Source organism: Mustelus asterias, unplaced genomic scaffold (assembly GCF_964213995.1).
Source record: "Mustelus asterias unplaced genomic scaffold, sMusAst1.hap1.1 HAP1_SCAFFOLD_865, whole genome shotgun sequence".
NCBI classification, from domain to species: Eukaryota; Metazoa; Chordata; class Chondrichthyes; order Carcharhiniformes; family Triakidae; genus Mustelus; species Mustelus asterias.
The window spans coordinates 137,501-157,669 of record NW_027590811.1 but is presented as its reverse complement, the minus strand read 5'-3'; the positions used below and the strand labels follow the sequence as shown (position 1 = coordinate 157,669).

The 20,169-nt window shown below is 45.6% G+C and overlaps 1 long non-coding RNA gene across 1 annotated transcript in view; it reads right to left on the bottom strand.

Moving 5' to 3' along the window:
* Positions 1 to 4,784: 4,784 nt before the first annotated feature.
* LOC144487550 (uncharacterized) overlaps positions 4,785 to 20,169 on the bottom strand; it is a 21,899-nt gene continuing 6,514 nt past the window's right edge. Inside the window, exon 4 of the long non-coding RNA XR_013496428.1 lies at positions 4,785 to 4,899. This is a non-coding gene — a long non-coding RNA (uncharacterized LOC144487550). The remainder of the gene's footprint in view (positions 4,900 to 20,169) is intronic.

Genomic DNA, 20,169 nt, shown 5'->3' with positions numbered 1-20,169 from the left:
GCCTTGTGTCAGTAAGCTCTGCCCTAAACCTCTCTCAGTTATTACAATCTGGGACTTGTATCAGTAATCTCTGGCCTAAACCTCTCTGTTATTACAATCTGGACCTTGTATCAGTAATCTCTGCCTTAATCCTCTCTCAGTTATTACCATCTGGGCCTTGTATCAGTAATCTCTGCCCTACACCTCTTCAAGTTATTACAATCTGGGCCTTGTGTCAGTAAGCTCTGCCCTAAACCTCTCTCAGTTATTACAATCTGGGACTTGTATCAGTAATCTCTGACCTAAACCTCTCTCAGTTATTACAATCTGGACCTTGTATCAGTAATCTCTGACCTAAACCTCTCTCAGTTATTACAATCTGGACCTTGTATCAGTAATCTCTGCCCTAAACCTCTCTCAGTTATTACAATCTGGGCCTTGTGTCAGTAATCTCTGCCATAAACCTCTCTCAATTATTACAATCTGTATTTTTGAATCAGTAAGCTCTGCCCGAAACCTCTCTCAGTTATTACAATATGGGCCTTGTATCAGGAATCTCTGCCCTAAACCTCTCTCAGTTATTACAATCTGGGACTTGTATCAGGAATCTCTGCCCTAAACCTCCCTCAGTTATTACAATCTGGGCCAGGTATCAGTAATCTCTGCCCTAAACCTCCCTCAGTTATTACAATCTGGGCCTGGTATCAGTAATCTCTGCCCTAAACCTCTCTCAGTTACTACAATTTGCGCGTTGTGTCAGTATAATCTGCCCTAAACATCTCTCAGTTATTACAATCTTGGCCTTGTATCAGTAAACTCTGCCCTAAACCTCTTTCGTTATTACAATCTGGGCCTTGTATCAGTAACCTCTGCCCTAAATCTCCCTCAGGTATTACAATCTGGGATTTGTATCAGTAATCTCTGCCCTAAACCTCTCTCAGTTGTTACAATCTTGGCCTTGTATCAGTAAACTCTGCCCTAAATCTCCCTCAGTGATTACAATCTGGGCTTTGTATCAGTAATCTCTGCCCTAAACCTCTCTCAGTTATTACAATCTGCGCACTGTATCAGTAATCTCTGCCCTACAACTCTCTCAGTTATTACAATCTGGGCCTTGTATCAGTAAACTTTGCCCTAAACCTCTCTCTGTTATTACAATCTGGGCTTTGTATCAGTAATCTCTGCCCTAAACCTCTCTGTTCTTACAATCTGGGCCTGGTATCAGTAATCTCTGCCCTACAACCCTCTCAGTTATTACAATCTGGGCCTGGTATCAGTAAACTCTGCCCTAAACCTCTCTGTTATTACAATCTGGGCTTTGTATCAGCAATCTCTGCCCGAAACCTCTCTCAGTTATTACAATCTGGGCTTTTTATCAGTAATCTCTGCCATAAACCTCTCTCAGTTATTACAATCTGGGCCTGGTATCAGTAATCTCTGCCCTAAACCTCCCTCAGTTATTACAATCTGGGCCTTGTATCAGTAATCTCTGCCCTAAACCTCCCTCAGCTATTACAATCTGGGCCTGGTATCAGTAACCTCTGCCCTAAAACTCTCTCAGTTATTACAATCTGTGCCTTGTATCAGTAATCTCTGCCCTAAAACTCTCTCAGTTATTACAATCTTGGCCTTGTATCAGTAAACTCTGCCCTAAACCTCTTTCGTTATTACAATCTGGGCCTGGTATCAGTAATCTCTGCCCGAAACCTCTCTAGGTTATTACAATCTGGGCCTGGTATCAGTAAATTCTGCCCTAAACCTCTCTCAATTATTACAATCTGGGTCTTGTATCAGTAAATTCTGCCCTTCAGCTGATTGGAGAATATCATTGTGAATATTACTGAGTTTGGGATGTAATATTTTCCTGCTGTTGCCAATATGGCTATTTTTAACATAGTTTCTGGGATCCTCCAGTCTCCCCTCAGCAGCTTTCTGGGCAGTGAGAGGTGACACACCGTTCACTAGCAGAGGGAGTTTTTGGTCCTGTCGCTGTCAATGGGTTTTCCCATTGAAGTCACCTCACGCTAGCAGGAAACCAGAGGCAGGGGAACGAGAGCAGAGAATTCCCCACGAGTGAACAGCCGGAGAATCCCGGACATTAGCTCCTTTCCCAATTATCACTGCACTCAACCCAGTCGCTGTTTATACGCTCAGTTGTCTCAGTGAATACTACATTACACCATGCTGCTGTGGACACTACAATCAACCCTTTTTGAGTTCTCACTGTATTAATACCATGTATGGATTGATATTTCATTGGACAATGTGCTGGGTTGGATGGATATTTATTGATTCTTGTGATGTGGGTGTCACTGGCTAGGTCAGCATTTATTGCCCATTCCTAGTTGCCCTGGAGAAGGTGGTGGTGAGCTGCCGTCTTGAACCCGCTGCTGTCTATGTGGTGTAGGTACACCCACAGTGCTGTTAGGGAGGAAACCTGCTTAAATTATCACTGCATTTAACCATGTCACTCTTTATAAAAAATAAACTAGACCATGTCTGGGTAATGAATGTGGAGCATGTCTCCATTTCTCTTTACCTCAGCACTGTATCTGTGTATATAACACTTTATACAGTTTCAATGTTATTTATTAGTGTCACAAGTAGGCTTACATTAACACTGCAATGAAGTTGCTGTGAAAATCCCCTAGTTGCCACACTCCGGCGCTGTTCGGCTTCACTGAGGGAGAATTTAGCATGACCAATCCACCGAACAGCATGTCTTTCAGACTGTGGGAGGAAACCGGAGCACTCGGAGGAAACCCAGACACGGGGAGAACATACAGACTCCACACAGACAGTGACGCAAGTCGGGAATCGAACCCGGGTCCCTGGCGCTGAGAGGCTGCAGTGCTAACCACTGCGCCACCCCTATAAACTAGATACAGTTTCTCTTCTTAATGCATGGGGCCATCCCTCTGTATATACTACAATTGGTCTTTACTTAGTTATTGCTTCACTCAACTGTGTCACTGTTTCCAATGCACTCAGTGAAGTCACAGTTATTAACGCACGCAGCCATGCCTCGATCTACACCACACCCGACAATTTCTAAGCTGTTGCTGCACTTCCCCAGGAATAGATTTGATCTGTTTCTCTTACATTCAGCATCATCGGAGATACTGCTGTGTTCGGCCTTGTTTCATTCATTACTCAACTCACCTGTGTCTCAGTTTTATTTTACACAAGTTCCTGTCTTTCTTATTCCTACATTCTACCCTGTTTCAGTTGTTACTGCACTGAAAAATCTCTCTGTTAGGTAGACAGAGAAAGAGAGTCAGCTGGATGGATAGACGAATATTCCTTTCAAGTTATATATTTGTGTGGGTCAGCTGGTGCCACCACTCTTGTTTGGAACAGTTTTTGTTTGGTCTTGTTACCAGCTATTGGGTGTTGTGTGAAATGTCCAATTGCTCCAGTATTGTGTGTGTAATATTGGTGTTGAAAGATTGGGTGAATTTCGCTCGAGTCTCTTGGAGATGAGCAGAAATTGAGGAAGGGAAATAAAGTTGAACATCGGTAAAGGGAAAGTGACCACAGTCCCAGATGACGATCTGCTGCTCTCCCCTTTGAGGGGGAGAACTCACTGGCGGTGATTTACCACACCTCAGGCCAGGGGAAAGGTTGAAAGGGTTGGGCTTTCATGACGTGTTGGAGACTTTGTGCATCTCAGACCAGCTGTCCAGCCAACTGAGTGAACCAACTTCCATATTGCCACATTTCAATGCATGTTGCACAACCTGGTCACAAACTATTGCATTGGAGATTACTCACTGATATTGGGATTGATCTGTGACAATTCTCACAGTCGCGTATGTGTGTGTGTTTGTGTGTGTATGTTTCTGTCTGTGTGCATGTTAGTGGATATGTTTTTACAGATTCCCAGAGAGAGAGAGAGCGAGAGATGCAGAGACCAACAGATGACAGAGTCAAGGGGAGTGAGAGAAAGAGAGCCAGATTGAGAGAGGCACTGAGAGACAATGTCTGTCCAAATCCTCTTGAAGCCACTTTGCATTTTCCTCACAACTCACATTCCCACCTAGCTTTGTGTCATCCGCAAACTTGGAAATATTACATTAGGTCCCCACATCCAAATCATTGATAAACATTGTGAACATCTGGGAACAAAGTCCAGATCCTTGTGGCACAGCCGGCCGACACAAGACGGAGAAATCATCTGGCCGGGAACACAACAGCGACATTTTTCAGGGAAGCTTGGAGCCAGCTGTGTCTCAGTGGATCATAATCTGACCTCAGAATCATTCCATTGTGGCTTCAGTTACAGCATCAAATTCTCGGCCAGGCTGGAAAACAAATCACTCCTCAAATCCCCAAATAAAACGTTCTGGGATCTGAACTTAAAATGCTGTAACTGATCATGGAGGAAAGAGTGGGGTCTAATAGACACTGAGAAGATAACTTGCATATGAATCATAGAACAGTGACAGCACAGGAGGCCATTCAGCCCCATCAAGCCAGTGCGACACTCTGCAAGAGCAATGTCACTATTCCCACTCCTCCACCCTTTCCCCGTGACCCTGTAAATATTTCCCCTTCAGCTTCCCATTCAACTTCTCCTGGAAGTCCTTGATGGAATCTGCTTCCACCTCACGCTCAGACAGTACATTCCAGATACTGGACACTCACTACGTTAGAAACATTTCCTCATGTTGCCGCTGTCGCCATTTACCTGAATTCAGCATCCTCTGGTTTTCAACCTTTCCCCCAATGTGCCGAATATCTCAAAGCCGATCCTCTCAGTCCTGGGACGTCCCTGCAGGAGTTCCTCAGGGTGAGTGTCCGAGGCCCCAACCATCTTCAGCTGCTCCAACACTGACCTTCCCTCCATCACAAGGTCTGAAGTGGGGATGTTCGCTGATGATTGCACAATGTTCAGCACCATACGCAACTCCTCAGATACTTAAACAGAAAATAAGAACATACCAAACAGGTCAGGCAGCATCTGTGGAGAGAGAAACAGATTCTGGGACCAGGGGGACTGAGAGACAGGCAGATTGAGAAAAATATGCACGCACACTAACACTCACACTCAGACAGCCTAAAACTAAACAGATATATAATGGAGGAGGAATCCCTTCTCCCTCTGTAAATAGAGATTAACTAGATTTCTCTTCCAAAAAGACAGCACATCTGGATGGGCAGAATAGTCTCCAATTCTCCCCATGGTCCTTTTCTGATCTCCATTCTTCACATCTGCACACGTTGGCTTCAGCTCCAGTTTGTGAATAAAAGCAAACCCCTGTTCATTACAAATCCACTCAGCCTTTTCCCTCTGCTCTCTCCACACACAATCTACAAGACACAAACAGGAAAGATGGATTCCAGGAGAGAAAGGTCACACCTGATCCTCCTCTCAATGGATTCTCTGTCGCCAGAGAGAACATTCCAGCTCCTACAGAAAGTCACAACTGATTAATGTCAGGGACAGAATTGGAATGAATTAGACACAAGAGAGATGAAAGGTTTCTGCTCATCATAAAAAGCTAAAGAGTCACTCAATGTCATTAAGGGAGAGACCTCGCTGGTCTATCTTTGACCCAAGTCACACACTGACTCTGAATGTCCTCACAGCAACTTGGGGATGGACATTTCTAAAGTACTATTCATGGCTTTAGGGTTTCCAAAAGTGTTTCACCGACAATGGAGTGCTTTTGAAATGTTGTCAGTGTTATTTAGGAAATGAGCAAACTTTTGACGCCACATGCATTGAGTTTAAAAATTGGCAAGCCATGTTGCAGCTTTATAGAACCATTGTTAGGCCGCACTTGGAATATAGTGTTCAATTCTGGTCGCCACACTACTAGAAGGATGTGCAGGCTTTGGAGAGGGTACAGAAAAGATTTACCAGGATGCTGCCTGGTATGGGGGGCATTAGCTATGAGGAGAGTTTGGAGAAACTTGGTTCGTTCTCACTGGAATGACGGAGGCAAGGGGGGTGACCTGATAGAAGTCTACAGGATTATGAGAGGCATGGACAGAGTGGATAGTCAGGAGCTTTTTCCCGGGGTTGAAGAGTCAATTACTAGGGGGCACAGGTTTAAGGTGCTAGGGACAAGGTTTAAAGGAGACGTACGAGGCAAGTTTTTTCCACAGAGGGTGGTGGGTGCCTGGAACTCGCTGCTGGGAGAGGGAGTGGAAACAGATACAATAATGAGTTTTAAGGGGCGTCTGGAGAAATACAAGAATAGGATGGGAATAGAGGGATATGGTCCCTGGAAGGGGAGGTGTTTTCAGTTCACACATGGTTGGTGCAGGCTTGGAGGGCCGAAGGGCCTGTTCTTGTGCTGTAATTTTCTTCATTCTAATTTCAGAGAGAGATATATACAGATACAGAGCCATAGAAAGACAGAAACAGGATGGGATTGTGCTGTACATGTTTCCGAGCTGACATTGAGACACACACGAGATGTACACCAATGATTTGGATGAGGGAACCAAAAATAATATTTCCAAGTTTGCTGATGCCATGAAACTTGTTGGGAATGTGAGTAGTGAGAAGGATGTTAAAATGTTTCACAGTGACTTCAGAAAATTGAGTGAATGGGTAAATGCACGGCAGATGCTGTATAACGTGGACAAACGAGAATTTAACTACTTCGGACAGAGAAGCAGAATGGCAGAGGGTTATTTAAATGGTGATAGATTGGGAAATGTTGATATACAAAGGGACCTGGGTGTCCCAGTACACCAGAGACTGAAAGCAAGCATGCAGCTACAGCAAACAGTTAGGAAGGCAAATGATATGTTGGCCTTCATTGCAAGAGAACTTGAGGAAAGGGGCAAGGATGTCTTACTGCAGCTGTACAGGCCCTCGGTGAGACCACACCTGGAATATTGTGTACAGTTTTTGTCTCTGTAACTATGAAATGCTGCACTTACCATAGAGGGAGAGCAGCGGAGGCACACCAGACTGATTCCTGGGATGGCAGGATTGTCGTATGAGGAGAGATTGAGTCGACTGGGCCTGTATTCACTGGAGTTCCGAAGAATGAGAGGGGGTCGAATTGAAATGTGTAAATTCTGACTGGGCTGGAGTGACTGAATACAGGGATGTTGTTTCCTCCAGCTGAGGGGCTGAGGGGGTGGGGAGAGGGGGGGGGGGGCGGGGGAGAGGCTGGAACAAGGGGTCACAGATGGTGAAACTTTGCAATATGTTTAATCTGTAGAAACCTATCCATCTCAGTCTGTGAACGATGACTGAGCCTCCACAGCCCCCTGGGACAGGGAATTCCAAAGATTTACCATCCTGCAAGCACATGGAATTCAGGAAAACTTGGCGAGATGGATCGGAAACTGGTTTAGTAATTGGACACAAAGGGTGGTGTTGGAAGGCTGTTTGAGTGGCTGGAGGCCGGTGTCCAGTGGTGCACCACAAGGCTCCGTGCTGGGGGGCTTATTGTTGTTATACATAAATGAGACAGATGATAATGTGGGGGCAATGATAAGCAAGGTTCCAGATGACACCAAGATTGGTAGGATGGTTAATAGTGAAGAAGGTTGTAGGTTACAGGAAGATATCGCTGGGTTGGTCAGATAGGCAGAGCAGTGGCAGATGGTATTTGACCCTGATAGGTGCGAGGTGATGCACTTTGGAAGCAGTAACAAGGCAAGGGAGTATTTAATGAGTTGCAGGACACTGGGAAGCTCAGAGGAACATATGGATCTTGGGCAATTATTCACAGATCCCTGAAGGCAGCAGAGCAGGTGAATCTAGTGGTAAAGAAGGCAGATGAGACACTTGCTTTGATCAGTCATGGCGCAGAGTAGAAGAGCAAAGAGTTAATGTTGGAGTTGTACAGAGCGTTGGTTAGGCCACAGCTGGAGTACCGTGTGCAGATCTGGTCACCACACCAGAGGAAGGATATGATAGCACTAGAGGGGGTACAGAGGAGGCTCAGCAGCAAGTTGCCTGGGATGGAGTATTTGAGCTATAAGGAGAGACTGGATAGGTTTGGATTGTTTTCTTTAGAGCAGAGAAGGCTGATTGAGGTGTATAAGATTATGAGGGGTATGGACAGGGTGAATAGGAAACGGCTGTTCCCCTTGGTTGAGGGATCAATCATGAGGGGACATAGTTTTAGGGGAAAGGGCAGGAGATTCAGAGGAGAGTTGAGAAAAACATTCACTCAGAGGGTGATGGGAATCAGGAATGTACTGCCTGGGAAGGCAGTGGAGGTCGGAAACCTTACAACCTTTCAAAAGCATTTGGATGAGCACTTGAAACATCACAACATTCAAAGATATGGTACAAGAGATGGAAAATTGGATGAGCACAACTTTAGTGGTAGTTACTGTTGGTGCAGACTCAATGGGTCGAAGGGCCTTTTCTTCACTGCACCACTCTATGACTCTGAGGGAAGAAATTCCTCCTCACAGGAAGCAGAGAGTCGGAATAAATGGGTGCTTTTCTGGTTGGCGGATGGTAACTAGTGGCGTGCCGCAGGGATCGGTACTGGGGCCTCAACTATTTACCATTTATATCGACGATCTGGAGTAGGGGGATTGAGTGTAGGGTAACAAAGTTTGCAGACGACACAAAGATAAGTGGAAAAGTGAATCGTGTGGAGGGAGTAGAAGGTCTGCAGAGAGATTTGGACAGGCTGAGTGAGTGGGCGAGGATCTGGCAGATGGAGTATAACATTGACAAATGCGAGGTTATTCACTTTGGAGGAAATAATAGTAAATTGGATTATTATCTAAATGGAAAAAAATTACAACATGCTGCTGTGCAAAGGGACCTGGGGGTCCTTGTGCATGAGACGCAAAAACCCAGTCTGCAGGTGCAACAGGTGATCAAGAAGGCAAACGGGATGTTGGCATTTATCGCGAGGGGGATAGAATATAAAAGCAGAGATGACTTGCTGCATCTGTACAGGGCATTGGTGAGGCCGCAGCTGGAATACTGTGTGCAGTATTGGTCCCCTTATTTGCGGAAGGATATATTGGCCTTGGAGGGAGTGCAGAGAAGGTTCACCAGGTTGATACCAGAGATGAGGGGTGTTCATTATCAGGAGAGACTGATGGAAACATCCTTCCTGTATCTACTCAGCTAATGTTTGGGGGTTGGGGAGAGTTATAGAACAAAGAGATCTCGGGGTACAGGTTCATAGCTTCTTGACAGTGGAGTCACAGGTGGACAGAGTGGTGAAGAAGGCATTCAGCATGCTTGGTTTCATTGGTCAGAACATTGAATACAGGAGTTGGGACGTCTTGTTGGAGTTGTACAAGACATTGTTAAGGCCACGCTGGGAATACTGTGTACAGTTCTGGTCACCCTATTTTAGAATGGATATTATTAAACTAGAAAGAGTGCAAAAAAGATTTACTAGGATGCTACCGGGACATGATAGTTTGGGTTTTAAGGAGAGGTTGCACAGACTGGGACTTTTTTCCCTGTAGCGTAGAAGACTGAGGGGTGATTTTATAGAGGTCTATAAAATAATGAGGGGCATAGATCAGCTCGATAGTCAATATCTTCTCCCAAAGGTAGGGGAGTCTAAAACTAGAGGGCATAGGTTTAAGGTGAGAGGGGAGAGATACAAAAGGGTCCAGAGGGGCAATTCTTTTCACACAGAGGGTGGTGAGTGTCTGGAATGAGCTGCCAGAGGTAGTAGTAGAGGCGGGTACAATTTTATGTTTTAAAAAGCATTTAGACAGTTACATGGGTAAGATTGGTATAGAGGGATATGGGCGAAACACAGGCAATTGTGATTAGCTTAATGGTAAAAACTGGGCGGCATGGACAAGTTGGGCCAAAGCGCGTTTCCATGCTGTAAACCTCTATGACTCGACCCTGCTGAGCCCTGTAAGAATTGTCCAAGTTTGAATGAGGTCACCTCTCATGCTTCTCAAGTGCATAAAGTAAAAGTCCAGTTTATTTTCTTTCCTCAGAGGACAATCCCTCCATCCCAGGAATTAATGCAGTGAAATGTCATTGAAGTCCCTCTCGGACAAGATTGTCTTTCCTTAGGTAAGAGGATAAAACTGTCCACAACACTCCGTGTGTGGTTTCACCACTAATTCGGCCTCTCCCACATCCCCTTGAAGAGTCTACATCCTCCTCACAACTCACACTTCCACCTGCTTTCGTGTCATCTGCAAACTGGGAAATATTACATTTGATCCCAAACGTCCAAATCAATGATATGGATTGTGAATAGCTGGGCTCCCGAGTACTGATCCTTGTGATAAGCCGCTGGTCACAGCCTGCCACCCTGAAAATGACCCATTTGTATCTGAGCTCTGTTTTCTGTCCGTTAACCATTTCTCAATTCATGCCGGTATTATCAGGGTAAATACGTTGCATCACGGGGATAGGGCCTGGGTGGGAATGTTGTTAGCGCAGGCTCGATGGGCTGTATGGCCTCCTTCTGCACTGTAGGGATTCCATGATTCTAATATGTACATACATCAGTGAAGGTGGCAGGGCACTTTGAGAGAGCAGTAAATGAAGTATATGGTATCCCAGCTTTTATTAATGGAGGAATTGAGGACAAGAGTAAGGAGTTCATATTGAACTTGTATAAGACACTTGTTAGGCCTCATCTGGAGACTGCGCCCAGTTCTGGGCACCGTACTTGAGGAGGGATGTGAAGACATTGGAGAGAGTGCAGAGGAGATTCACAAGAATGATTCCAGGGAATAAGATCCGTAGCTACGAGGGTAGATTGGAGAGGTTGGGACTGTTTTCCTTGGAGAAAAGAAGGCTGAGGTGAGACTTGAGAGAGAGATTCAAGATCCTAAGGGGTATCAACAGGTTAAAGAGTGAGAAACTCTTCCCTCTCAAGAGATGGTCATGAACTAGAGGGCACAGATTCTAAATGATGGGGAAATGGATCAGAAGTGAAGTGAGGAAAAGCACTTCATCAAGAGGGTGTTTGGAATCTGGAACAATCTTCCTGAAAGCCTGTTCCAATATTCAATAAGATCCTGGCTGATCTGTGATCTAACTCTCTGTCTCTTAACCCCTTGGACTAAGGAAAATCTATCAACCCCAGATTTAAATTAATAACAAGTGACTGAGCATCAATAGCCATTTGCAGAAGATTGTTTCAAACTAACTCCACACCACATCTGGCAATGTTTCCATTTCTACAATTCTAAAATTCTAAACTGAGGCTAACATTCAAATATTCCCAAATCCTGGAGTTCCCAGACAGCAGAAAAACTTGTTCTTTATCAGCCTCTCCCTTTCCCTCATTATTTTCAATGTTTGATTAAATCAGCCCCCAACTTAAATTCCAGCGGTTAAGAATAACGTTTAATCTGCACTGTTCATCAAATGTTCCCAACACAAATACTGTAATGGGCTAAATACAGAGTAAAATCCCCTCTGCTCTGTCCAAGGAATGTTTCATCACAGATTTTTATTTTGAAGTTGAGGAAAAACAGGGATCAAATTGCTCAGCATCCCAGTGTGGCCTCCTGTTTCTTTCAATCAGCCCTTCACATTCAAACATGAAGTTGAAGCTTCGAATACTGTCTGTGGCAGCGTTTGTGGGTTCAGTTGTTCTCCTGCTTTTTCACTTATCTGAAGGATTTGAATTATAGACATTGTTTAATCATTCCTTTCTCTCAGCACATGGAACTTGTGAATCTTCAAGGCAGACAATCTCATGTAATTAACAACAAACTGCATCTTTATTCATCCGTCCATTTCCTATCTCTGAATGGATCACACACATTTCCAGAATGCAGGAAGCTCTCAATGGAAACTGCTTCCAATTATTCCCCAATACAATTGTTCACACTTTACTGTGAACTACATTCCACTGACATTCCCAAAGCAGCCACAGAAAAGTGACTGGTTATTTTAAACATTGAACCTGAACTATTTGAGCTGATGATTCACTCACATTGTACAGAAATGTTGATCCTGTTTTGATGAGAGTGATCAGATTAACATTGTAACATGAAGACAGCCTCCGTACTGAGATTCACCACATTTACAACAATTCCGCAATATCAGATCCATTGCTGTGTGTTTTGTGTGAATCCAGCTGTGAAATATCTGGACATTTGGAGCTTCCACTGTTTCTGTCATTTCATCATTTATTAAAGTACGCTGTTCTATCCCTTTTAAATCTAAGTTGTGTCAGTTTACATTTCCCTGCACTGAAACCTCTCCACCAGTTTTGTCCATGTACAAAATATGAATAACTCTTTGCAATGTGATGTTTCCAGCTACGCTGCTTACAATGCTGTCTAATGTTTTGTGTCATCGGCAAACCAGGATGTATAGCATTCAGTCACATTAAATGGTCAATAAATATGTCAATACTGTGTATATCTTTCTCTGTGTGTGTGTGTGTGTCTGTGTGTGTGTGTCTGTGTGTGTGTCTGTGTGTGTGTGTCTGTGTGTGTGTGTCTGTCTGTGTGTGTGTGTCTGTCTGTGTGTGTGTCTGTGTGTGTGTGTGTCTGTGTGTCAGCATGCATGTGTGTCAATGTATTTGAATCTCAAATATGTGCAGTTGGAGGCCATTTGACCCATCGAGCCTGCTCCCCCACTCAAACAGATCATAACACACACACACACACACACACACACACAGACAAAGAGAGAGGCACACAGACACTCACGGACACACACACACAGAGACACAAACACACACTCACGGACACACACGCACACACGCAGAGAGACACAAACACACACTCACAGACACACATGCACAAAGACACAGAGAGAGAGACACACACAGACACACAGGCAAAGAGAGAAACATACAGACACTCACGGACACACACGCAGAGGGACACAAATACACACACACAGACACACACATACACACACAGACACACGCAGAGAAACACAATCACACACACAGAAACACACATTGAAATAGACACTTGCACACACTTAGAAACTGTCTCTCTCTCACACACACACACACAGAAATACAAAAACATAAGCGCACCGACACTCTCATTCCTCTTTCTGTTTTACTCCTCAATGCCCCAACTAAAAAGTACTGGGATCTGAACTTGAAATGCTGGAACTGATCATGGAGGAACTAGTGGGGCCTAATAGACACTGAGAAGTTAACTTGTGTGTGAATCATAGAATGGTGACAGCACAGGAGGCCATTCAGCCCGTCGAGCCTGGATCGACACACTGCAAGAGCAGTTTCACTATTCCCAATCCTCCACCCTCTCCCCGTAACCCTGTCGATATTTTCCCTTCAGCTTCCCATTCAATTTCCTCTTGATGGAATCTTCTCCCACCTCCGACTCAGGCAGAACATGATGTGGAGATGCCGGCGTTGGACTGGGGTAAACACAGTGAGAAGTTTAACAACACCAGCTTAAAGTCCAACAGCTTTATTTGGTAGCAAAAGCCACACAAGCTTTCGGAGCTCCAAGCCCCTTCTTCAGGTGAGTGGGAATTCTGTTCACAAACAGGGCAGATAAAGACACAGACTCAATTTACATGAATAATGGTTGGAATGCGAATCCTTACAGCGAATCAAGGCAGAACATTCCAGATACCAGCAGTCACTACGTTAAAAACATTTCCTCGTCACAGATTCATACAGTGCAGAAGAGACCCTTCGGCCCATCGAGTCTGCACCGACACGTGAGGACCACCTAACATACCGACCTCACCCCATTTACCAGCACTTGGCCCATAGCCCTGAATGTGATGATGTGCCAAGTGCTTATCCAGCTACTTTTTAAAGGATGTGAGGCAACTTGCCTCGACCAACCTCCCAGGCAGCGCATTCCAGACTGTCACCACCCTGTGGGTAAAACAGATTTTCCTCACATCCCCCCGAAACCTCCTGCCCCTCACCTTGAACCTATGTCCCCTCGTGACTGACCCTTCAACTAAGGGGAACAGCTGCTCCCGATCCACACTCTTCATGTCTCTCATAATCTTGTCCACCTCAATCAGGTCGCCCCCCCAGTCTTCTCTGCTCCAATGAATACAACACAAGCCTACTCAACATCTCAGTTTTAATTTTGTTTATTAGTGTCACAAGTAGGCTTGCATTAACACTGTGAAGTTACTGTGAAAATTCCCCAGATGCCACACTCTGGTGTTCGGTTACACGGAGAGAAAATTTACCACGGCCAATGCACCCTAACCAGCACATCATTCACACTGTGGGAGGAAACCGCAGCACCCAGAGGAAAGGCACGCAGACACGGAGAGAACGTGCAGACTCCACACAGACAGTGACCTAAGCCGGGAATCGAACCTGGCTCCCTGGCGCTGTGATGCAGCAGTGATAACAATTGTGCCACCGTGTGGCCCATAGCTCTCTTCATAGCTGAAACACTCCAGCTCAGATGCATCCTGGTGAATCTCCTCTGCACCCTGTCCAGTCCATTCACACCCTTCCTATAATGTGGCGACCAGAACCGCACACAGTACTCCAGCTGTGGCCTCACCAAAGTTTTATACAGCTCCAACATGTCTACCCTGCTTTTGTAATCTATGCCTCGACTGAAAAAGGCAAGCGTTCCGCATGCCTTTTACACCGCTCCACTAACATGCAAATCAGCAAATGAGAAATATTAGGGATGGATGAGTCCTTGGCAGCATGGATTAGAAGTTTGGTAAGAGATAGGAAACAGAGGGGAGGTAGAGATGGGCATTTCTCAGACTGGAGACGATCAGTGTTGGGATCCTTGCTTTTTCTGATTTATATTAACAGCTCAGCGACGGGGGTTGAACGCACAATCTCCAAATTTGCAGATGATGCTGAGCTCGGGAGAAGAGTGAATTGTGAGGAAGACACTGAGCGACTTCAGAGGGACATGGACAAGTTGGCCAAATGGGCAGACCACCTGGCAGATGAATTTCAATGCAGCGAAATGGGAGGGAATGCATTTTGGTGGAAGAAACATGGGGAGACGATACAGACTCAATGGTACAACGTTGAGGGGACTACAGGAGCAGATGGGCCTTGGGTTTCAAGTGATTCATTCTCTGAAGGTGGCCAGGCAAGATGAAACAGTTGTTAAGAAGCCTGATAGGATCCTTGGGTTTATAAAGAGAGGCATAGAGTATAAAAGCAAGGAAGTGATGCTACACCTCTACAAATCATTGGACAGATCACATTCGGAGCACTGGGATCAGTTCTGGGCACCTTATTTAAGGAAGGACGTTAAAGTCCTCGAGAGAGGCAGAGAGAGAGAGAGAGTGCAAAGGAGATTCACTAGAATGATTCCAGGAATGAGAGATTTTAGATCCAAGGAAAGATGAGAGAAATTGGCCTTATTCTCCTTGGAGCAGAGAAGGTGAAGAGGTGACCTTATCGAGGTGTTCAGAATGATGAACAATGTTGACAGGGTGAAGAAGGATATTCTGTTTCCACTCGTTGGTGTGTCAGTGACGAAGGGGTCACAATTTCAAGATGGTCAGAAAGGGAGCTGGGAGTGAGATGAGGAGAAACTTCTTTACTCGGAGAGTTGTTAGGATTTGGAATGCGCTGCCTGGGAGAGAGGTGGAGGCAGATTCCATAGGAGGATTCAAAAGAGAGGCGGATACATATTTGAAAGTGATTGATTTAGGGGGCTGAGGAGACAGGGCTGGAGAATGGGACTCGCTGGGTGGCTCTTCCGGGATCGGGGCAGACATGATGGGCCGAATGGCCTCCTGCTGTTCTGTGATTCGAGAACACCCTTTGTGTGAAGAAGTGTTCCTTAATTTCACTTTGAAAGGGTTTCAGAATATTTTTAATATTTCAGACACTCCACCCCCTCTCTTGCCTCCCTCCCCGTCCTTCCTGAAACATCTGAATCTCGGCACCTGGAGTATCCAGTCCTGTCCCTGAGACATCCAAGTCTCCGTAATGGCCACCACATCACACTTTCAGGCATCGATCCACGCTCTGAGCTCATCCCCTTTACTCACTATACTCCTGGCATTAAAGTAAACACATCTCAATCCTTAGGTCTGAGCTCTCCCCTTCTCTATTCCCTGTCCATCCGCCCTCTTGCACTGCCCATAACCCTTCTCTGCTTGCGAGCTACCTTCCTCACTCTCAGTCACCTCATTTTTATCCCCTCCCCACAACCTATCTAGTTTAAACTACGGGGTCCTGTTGGTTTGAGTTATAATGAGAGGCTGGATAGTCTGGGACTTTTTTCCCTTGAGTAGGCTTAGGGGTGGCCTTGTAGAGGGCGGCACGGTAGCACAGTGGTTAGCACTGCTGCTTCACAGCTCCAGGGTCCCGGGTTCGATTCCCGGCTCGGGTCACTGTCTGTGTGGAGTTTGCACATTCTCCTCGTGTCTGCGTGGGTTTCCTCCGGGTGCTCCGGTTTCCTCCCACAGTCCAAAGATGTGCGGGTTAGGTTGATTGGCCAGGTTAAAAAAAAAAAAATTGCCCCTTCGAGTCCTGGGATGCGTAGGTTAGAGGGATTAGCGGGTAAATATGTGGGGGTAGGGCCTGGGTGGGATTGTGGTCGGTGCAGACTCGATGGGCCGAATGGCCTCCTTCTGCACTGTAGGGTTTCTATTCTATTCTATTCTAAAATAATGAGGGCATGGATATAGCAGCTTTATAGAATCTCAGTTCGGCCGCACTTGGAATATCGTGTTCAATTCTGGTCGACACACTACCAGAAGGATGTGGAAGCTTTGGAGAGGGTACAGAAAAGATTTACCAGGATGTTGCCTCTGGTATGGAGGGCATTAGCTATGAGGAGAGGTTGGAGAAACTTGATTTGTTCTCACTGGAACGACGGAGGTTGGGGGGGGGGGGGGGGGGGTGGGGAGAGACCTGATAGAAGTATACAAGATTATGAGGAGTATGGACAGAGTGGATAGTCAGAAGCTTTCTCCGAGGGTGCAAGTGTCAATTACTCGGGGGCACAGGTTTATGGTGCTCGGGGCAAGGTTGAAAGGAGATGTACGAGGCAAGTTTTTTTACACAGAGGGTGGTGGGTGCCTGGAACTCGCTGCCGGGGGAGGTCGTGGAAGCAGATACGATAGTGAGTTTTACGGAACGTCTGGACAAATACATGAATAGGATGGGAATAGAGGGATATGGTCCCCGGAAGGGAAGGGGGTTTTAGTTCAGTCGGGCAGCATGGTTGGTGCAGGCTTGGAGGGCCGAAGGGCCTGTTCCTGTGCTGTAATTCTCTTTGTTCTTTGATAAGCTCGTCAACATCTTTTCCAAAAGGGAGGGGAGTCTAAAACTAGAGGACATAAGTTTCAGATGAGTGGGATGAGAGTCCAGAGGGCAATTCTTTTCACACATAGGGTGGTGGGGGATTGGAACAAGCTGCCAGATGTTGTAGTAGCGGCGGGTACAATTTAGACAGTTATATTGGTAAGATTGGCATGGAAGGATGTGGGCCAAATGCAGGCAATTGGTATTAGCTTAATGGTAAAATCTGGTTGGCATTGGACAAGTTGGGCCAAAGGGCCTGTTTCCATGCTGTAAACCTCTATGACTCTACCCTGCTGAGCCCTGTAAGAATTGTCTGAGTTTGAATGAGATCACCTCTCATTTTTCCAAAGTGCATAAAATAAAAGTCCAGTCTATTTAATCTTTCCTCAGGGGACACTCCCTCCATCCCAGGAATTAATGCAGTGAAACCTCATTGAAGTCTCTCTATGACAAGAATATCTTTCCTTAGGTAAGAGGATAAAACTGTCCACAACACTCTGTGTGTGGTTTCACCACTAATTCAGCCTCTCCCACATCCCCTTGAAGAGTCTACATCCTCCTCACAACTCACACTTCCACCTGCTATCATGTCATGTACAAACTGGGAAATATTACATTTGATCCCAAACGTCCAAATCAATGATATGGATTGTGAATAGCTGGGCTCCCGAGTACTGATCCTTGTGATAAGCCGCTGGTCACAGCCTGCCACCCTGAAAATGACCCATTTGTACCTCAGCTCTGTTTTCTGTCCTTTAACCATTTCTAAATCCGTGCCAGTGTATTCCAAAGCTGTGAAGGTGAGGTGGATTGGACACAGTAAATTGCCATTTACTGTCCAAAACTGTGTAGTTAGGTGGATGAAGGTAAATGTGTGGGGTTACGGGGATAGGGCTGGGTCAAGATGCTGTGTCAGAGAGTCAGTGCAGACTCGATGGGCTGAATGGTCTCCTTCTGCACTGCAGGGATTCTGTGACTCTACTATTAAGATCCCTTTGTCATTTGAAGCTTCCAGCTAAAATGCTGACAATGCTGCCTATTTCTGTGCACTTTGGCAAACGTTCTGTCTCATCACCGGGTGACACGGTGGCACAGTGGTTAGCACTGCTGACTCACAGCGCCAGGGATCTGGGTTCGATTCCCCGCCTCGAGTGACTGTGTGGAGTTTGCACGTTTGCTAAATTGCCCCTTCGGGTCAGGGGGATTCGGGCCTGGGTGGGATTATTGTTGGGGCAGGCTTGTTGGGCTGAATGGCCTCATTCTGCAGTGTAGGAATTCTATGACTCTTGGATCTTAAATGGTTGATAAATAGTGAAACTGAGACACAAACTGGGGCTTTGCAGCAGCAGACAGAATGGGAATCATTGCATCCTGCGGGGATTTTTATTACAGAATCAATTTCAGAAAATTTACAACTCAAAATTCACAACAGCAAAGTGTGGGATTGCAAACTTGGAATGATTAGCCCAGGACTAAAGTTTAAAAGCTACAGATTGACATTCAGAAACAAGAGATGGCCTCACATCTTCAATTCTGCGATTGTCCCCCATCTCCTGCTCTGAATATTACAAAATCTCTGCCCCCTTCATGCGTCTGGAGACTTTGAAAGTTACGCAGACATTGGTAAAACTTTCCTTTATCTCAAGGCATCTCCTGTGAAATACTCACCTTCTGCAAAGAGACACAATCTAATTGACGCTTTCTGAATCTCCTTTCAAACAACCTCCCAACCCCACTGTGCAGGATGCAGGAATGTCACCTTTTGTCACATTCCCCAACACAATTGTTGACACCTTTTCGGGACAGGAAAAGTAGATTCAACTGACAGATTCTGAGCCCCAGGTTGAATCTTTCAGATGTAAAAATGAACTGAAACCCCAGGTCTCTCTGTTCCTGCAAGTATTTTAACATTGACCCATTGATTTTAAATTGATTCTCCTGTGTGTAAAATACCATCTATCAACTTCAGGTTTGAACATTAATAAGTGACTGAGCATCAACTGTGAATTATAGAAGGTAGTTCCAAACTAATATCACACCTGGTGTGGCAAAGTGATCCTGAATTTCACTCCGAAAAGTCTAAAACCCTAACCATTGTCGAAAATCCAATGTCCCCCAAGTCCTGGACTCCCCGACCAGCAGAAAAAGTTGTTCTTTATCAGTCCTCTCCATTTCCCTTCTTATCTTGAAGTGTTTGTGGGAACCTTGGCCCTCATTACCAATCCCAATCTGTTCCTCTTTCTGTCTCTCCCTCTCTGTCTCTCCCCCAGTAGCAGGACTGGGCCCTAAGGTCCCTTCCAACATGATTTACAGACAGTTCAGTCCCACTGGGGAAAGGGCAGATATTGAAACAGGAAATGATCAAATGCTGAGCTGCTCAGGCAGAATCTGTGTTCCAGAGACACAGAGAATGGGAGCAGAGACACACAGACTGACCCACAACACACACATATACACACACACACACAACTACATGCACACTCTCATGTATACAGACACGGGTACATGCACACACACACACACAGGTGGCTAGGAACTTGCACATGTGATTTCATGAAGAAATTAGATATAACTTTTGGGGCTGAAGGGATCGAGGGATATGGAGGGGAAGGCGGGGGATCAGGATATAGAATTTGATGATCAGCCGTGATCAAAATGAATGGTGGAGCAGGCTCGAAGGGCCGAATGGCCTCCTCCTGCTTCTCGTTTCTATGTTTCACTCACTAACCCCCATGCAGGCAAACACTGACACACTCACACACAGAATCACACACACAATTTCTCTCACATACACACCCACACTCTCTCATATAGGCACACAGATGCACACACACCTCCCATGCACAGATACTCACACACGCACATACACACATGCAGAATACACACACACACTTTCACACACACCCAAATACACCTGTGCAGACCAGCTCACAGACTGATACACAGCACCCCGATATACACACACTGACACACACACTGACACACACACTGATACATACACACACAGATACATATTCACGTCGGTACATACGCACACACCCCGATA